At 37.2% G+C, this 5,932-nt stretch overlaps 1 long non-coding RNA gene across 1 annotated transcript; it reads right to left on the bottom strand.

Moving 5' to 3' along the window:
• Positions 1-1,248: 1,248 nt before the first annotated feature.
• Positions 1,249-2,167, bottom strand: LOC117467090 (uncharacterized). Its single transcript, XR_011645201.1, has 4 exons — positions 2,058-2,167; positions 1,671-1,977; positions 1,498-1,577; positions 1,249-1,284 (listed from the first exon to the last, which is right to left on the bottom strand). It is a non-coding gene; the product is annotated as an uncharacterized lncRNA (long non-coding RNA).
• Positions 2,168-5,932: the final 3,765 nt, after the last annotated feature.

The raw sequence follows: 5,932 nt of genomic DNA on the forward strand, positions 1-5,932 counted from the left end.
GCCAAGTAGTATTCATCCTCCCTAACAGCTGTGAATAAATGTATTCATATTGCAAAATTAAAACATTATTTATTATATACTTTAATGTACTGTAATGACACTCAAATTGTTCAAGCAACAAATCATGTCATGTGATATATATGGTTAATGATCATTAACAATTGTATAAGTACACTTCTAACCGTATGCATACCATTTGCATTGTAGACCAAGAAGCGGCGTCCGTCTGGTCCATCAAAAATGGGCCGGTCTTTCAGATTCTTCATCAGTAGAGATAACAACTCTCTCCTGGGACCACCTGAGTCAATTCCTTCTTCGAAAACACCAGCATCATCAGTGCATTTTACCAGCATGTCACAGTTTTCTGAATACGATGTACGCTTGAAACCTCCGACTGCTCCATCCCAAACATTAGCCCTTGAAATGTTGAACCGGCTGACTCTTCCATGATCAAAAGGCTGTGACAGGTTAGCAATAATGGCAGGTAATGTAACGTTCATCTCCTCCCTGTAAAGGACACAAAGTGACCTTGTTAGTGGATATTCCAGAGGGTGCAAAAACAGTTTAAAAAAATTATTTTTGTACCAGAAATATTTTTAATACCACTGTAATAGCTGTTCGTTTACATTTCAGTGTCCAATAAACTCGTCATGTTGACTGCAACCAGCTCCTCGTCCTCTTCTTCAACACATGGTGCATACAGGTCTGTGTATGTACTGTTAGGAAATGATCATTCCCATGTTAAAACATCTTACAAACAAAAATGTCTTTCTCGTGTAAGTGAGTCACTAACATTTGCACTTACCTGTAGCAAGTAGTCTTGTCTGTATTTGTTTTGGGTGGACCCATATCCTCAGTATCAGATATTACTATCTGAAATACAAATACAAATGTCTGTAACAAAACAACACTGAACGTTAGAAACATCAGGCTTCCACAATCTGCCTCAATACCTGTCCAGGCTGAGTTGTGGATGAATGTCCAAGTGCCTTCCTGAAACATGATAAAATTATTAACTTCATTATACAGGGTATAGTTGAGTTTTAAGTAACATTTAGAGGTAGGGGGAACCATAAGATTTATAAATAACAGATTCTTTTTGTTTGAAATTAGATGACATGTATAGTATTTTTGTATCCATGTTCACCAGAGAAAATGCTGTGGCCTATTCTTATCATCCACTTAAAGATAAATTACTCATTTTGTAAAAATAAGTACAAACTTACCCTTCATTTTCAGGTTTGTGTTTGGAGTACTTTTGTTTCGTGGTTCAAATTCAAATACCTGAGAGTAAAAGTGTACAATTATCAACAGCTTCCATTATTATTCCCTTACCACATATGTCTATCAACAGTGAAACGTTGTCAGTGTTTCTGATAGTAATTGTAACTGCCAAGTTGGTTCTTCTAAAATATTGACCAGAATATAGATTTCCTGCTTAAAATCAAATGTATATCAAATAAATAAATGAACATTAAAATAAAATCATTTACGCACCACAGTGTCAGCCTGATTGAATTCAGCTGTGCTCCTAGATGTGATGACAATATCCGAATCAGAGTCTGAGGTATCATCCCCTGTAGTAAAAGTAAAACGTTCAACACATTATTATGTATGCTGCAGTAGAGGATGTTAACATGTAAAAATAGTGAATAATAACATCCACAAACCTCCTCTAAAATGTTTCTCAAGGCAAATGAAAAGGGTGATCCTGGCATATGCCTTTCCTAAGTCCTTTTTATATTCTGCCAATGTGAATGGCTTTTCTGAACCAGGCACATTGACAACCTCTGAGCAGTCTGGATACAAAAGGACGTACGGTCCTTCATCCATGTCCTTGTTAAAGGCTTTCATTTTCTGGACAGCTCGTTCCAGTATAGCAGGTGCTGCTACCTCCGGGTCTGTAAACAACGGGAGTGTTTTCCCTCTCCGAGGCTTTAAATCAACTCCTTGTGGCGACATCAGTCCTATGTTTATCTAGTAAAATAGCAGAGAGATATAAGTAATGACACACACAGAGACACTGAGATTTGTATGAAACGGATAATGCAGCTTACCTGGACTCGTCTCTTTTCTTGTTTAAGTCTTCCTTTCCCACAGTTAAAAGACTGTTTCTCTTTTGACTTTGAGTTTCTGTACTCCATGAAAAGTTTATAGGATGGGCCTGGTTGTTCTGCTGGTATGAATAGTTCCAATACAAATGTAAAAATTAGCAGCTCCAACAATCAGCAATAGCAAGTGTGCATTAAGGTTTACGGAAAGCCTAAAATAAAAACTAGCATATTAGCTCAATGCGATGCTATTCCGTTAAGACATGGATTGGTATTTGACTGATATTAAACTGCGATTGCACTTTTATTTACTGCATGTCTGACATTAGCATCACAAAGCTAGCGCAATACTACACTACTTTGTTTAGCATTTTCCGGCTGTTTCGATGTCCCCTGTGCGCTTGGTACACCCGTCTGGTCCGTGTCCTTTAAACACTCCAGAGATCCTCTACACGAAAGGCAAAACCGTGTCACTTGTACCAGGTTGTTTCCACAAAACGGACAAAACATGTTTACCGAACGTAAACACACTCGTACGGTCTTTCCACCTAAACAAATTTAAATTTGAGACAATCACTAAGACGTCACTTCCGGTATGATGGACATTCCCTTTCCGGTTTGATTCTGGTTTGTAAATGTGTTTCGGGACATGTTAATGTGTTTCGGGAAATGTTAAAGTGTTTCAGGACATTTTAATTTGTTTCAGTTATGGTAAAAGTGTTTTGCATTTTGTTAATTTGTTTTTGTTAATGTTAAATAGTTTTGTCCTTGGTAAAAGTGTTTTTGCTAATGTAATTTTGTTTTATAAAATGTAAATTTGTTTCAAGCTTTGTTAAAGTGTTTCACACTTTGTAATTGTCCATTGCACTTCCCAGCCACTGTACCAAACGGCCCAAAACCTCACAGGTTTGGTAACGATGCAGCCATCAACACATCTAAGAGTATTATGGGGTGTCATCAAAGGCCGTTGCCATGGCGACAAATAATTCACCATCAAGTTGGTTCAAAAGTTTGTAGTTCAAATATTCTGCTGCTTTCCCAAGCCTTTTTACTTTCTTTTCTCATCTTAATACAAATTCATTCACTACTACTTACATCTGATATTTAACTCCTTCAGCCTATTTTCAGCTGCAGAAACCATTAAACTATTATATTTTTCAGCTATTTCAGGACATCAAGGCTATACATGTTGTTGTTTATACCTTTTTTATAAACCTTTTCTTTTAAATATTAAGCTTTTTCTGCATTTTTGTAGCTTAAAGCAGCTACCATTTAGCTAATAACATATTCAGCTTTTTCTGCATTTTCAGCTAAATTCAGCTATAAATGTTCACAGTTTATAGCATTCGCACGCATTTTCTGCAGGAAATGCATTTTCTAGTTCATTTTATATACATTTTATTACATTTTATTTGTATAATTAAATCGATTTTTTGTTTGTTTTATCTGAGTGTTCCAGGGTATTCTCTGAATACCTTGAAGACCCTGACGGTTCGCCACTGGTGTGAGAGCAGTTAGCTGGCTAGTGATTCTCAAAGCTACAATATTTTTTGTGAACTGTGAGTGTGCAAGATACTGCTGCACTGTGGACCGATAAGCCCCAAGCCTGTTTTTCAGGTTTCAGGCTCGAAAATGACATTCCCAGAACAAATGACCATATCTTCCCTTCTAAAAGGGTTACATTAATTATCTTTTTTCTCAAAGTAATGATAAACCTGCGAGTTGGATGTAGAACAGTCAGAATCTATATAGATGTTTTTTTATTTTAAAGAAAATTCAGATTGAACATGGTAAAAAACTGTAAATTATATTGTATAAAAAGATATATTTTGTACATATAGTGAAAACTAACCTTGGATGATGGGTTAGTAGACTAAAAGCTTTAGGAATCCAAAGTACAACATATAATAAGTACCCTGTATCAAGATTGATGCAAAACAAGTGATATTTGACCTATTTAGACAGATTTAGCAAAAAAAACCTCTTCTGGGGCCATTTGGGTGGATTTTCCTTATCTCTGGCCCCCCTTGCTCGATTGACATCTCTTTCTGACCGTTAGAGCCAATAGAATCGAAGGGAAATCGTCCCGCACACAGTCATGTTAAAAAAAAAGGTTGCGTCTTCGGCTTCGCCCATTCAATCTTTCTACAGAGCGTAGGAATATCCCTGCTCTGATATTTGAAAACGGAATTGCAGTTTTATTGCTTATGGATTATCAGAACATTTCAAAGGGGACACAGTCACATTGGATATTAACCTATGGATTAACTACAGCATCGTTTTTATCGTTTTAATGCCATTGAAGACCAGTTTTGACCAGACAAAACCAAGGTAAGCCATGTTAGCGTTTTAGGCTACCTAGCGCCACATGTTTTGATGTACGTTTTTGTTGATAACCTCGCGAGTTTGTATCTTTCAGTGTTGAGGTGGGCACCGTTAGATTCTGTGTCTTTACGATCATAAACGATGTGTTGGATGTGCAGCTAGGATAAGTAATAAGGGAGCTAGGAGTGATTTTCGGTGCAGTAATAGGTTAGCATTTTTCGCTCGGGGCTAATTCAGAGGGTCAGTGTTAGCATTGTGTTTTTTTTGAAAAAAAAATTGAAAAAGATCAGTTAAATTAGTTTTTTTCCGTCATATGGATATAAAATATTCATAGTTTATTAAATATTAAGGTTCCTTAGACATTGTTTCCTGCAAATGACGCGATTTCGGCCCCGGAACCGGGTCCGTGGGGCTTAAGAGGTTGATCACATTTATTGATCTGCATGCCATCAGTACAAGTCCAAGGTCTGTATTATTCAATATCTGTTATCTAAACCTTTAAATTATAAAAGGTTAAGAATACAATAATATGAATGACACAACGTTATCTCTAGCCTACATTTTTTAATTGACAACTCAGCAATGGTCATGAGCCAATAATTACTTTAAACAAAATATTTTTAACATTTTGGGAAATATGCTCATTTGCATTGAGAGTGAAATAAACACATGCACTGATTGGTCTGATCAGCCCCTAGTTTTGCTGCTATAGGCTTAGACCAGGGGTGGGGAACCTCCGGCCTCCGGGCCGTATACGGCCCGCGAGACAATTTGGTACGGCCCTCGAGGTAATTTATAAACACACGCAAAAAAATTAAAAAATTAAAGAAATCTAGACTGCAAAAGAAATTAAACAAGCGAGTACCTGTTTTTCCTGGCCACGGTCAGGGTCCTTGAACACAACACGAGCCTAACGTGTCATCACGTGGTATATGTCTCGACTGACAGTGTGCAGTTCTGATATGACGAAGAGCACCAGAACGCCACTCCAGCCCTTCAGAAATTGCAGTACCAATAAGTCCATACACATGTCGCAGTTTCTGCGTGTCTGTGTCTTTAGTTGAAAGCCCAGTGGCGATCTGCTCATCTGTCATACTGATCAGACAGTCAATAACTGTGTTGTAATCATTAGCATCTGGTTAGCTAGCTATGCTAACGAATATAAGAAGCTTGTTCTACAACCAGTGAGGCAAAGGCACATCTTTATATGATCATTATAGTTATAAAAAAAATAAGAGAATAAAGTAAACAGGTATAAAATACTATATGACAGTTATTAATAAAGAAGAATACAGTTTGAAAGGGGAGTGATTTGTCAAATATCCATAAATTAAAAGAAAATCTGCTTACAGTTGTGTTTGGGTGTTGAGAGATGTGTCCATAGATCTCCTAATGTTGCTCTCAAAGTGCACCAGATTCATGCTTTTAACTTCAACATTTAAAAAAAAATCTTCCCAGGGGGGCACGCCACACCCTGCACGTGCATGCATACGCGAGTCATGGTGAGATATCTGGATTAAGAGGTTGCTTTTTCTTTGCACAGAATGACATGAATG

The sequence above is a fragment of the Pseudochaenichthys georgianus genome, chromosome 21 (assembly GCF_902827115.2).
Source record: "Pseudochaenichthys georgianus chromosome 21, fPseGeo1.2, whole genome shotgun sequence".
In the NCBI taxonomy this organism is placed as follows: domain Eukaryota; kingdom Metazoa; phylum Chordata; class Actinopteri; order Perciformes; family Channichthyidae; genus Pseudochaenichthys; species Pseudochaenichthys georgianus.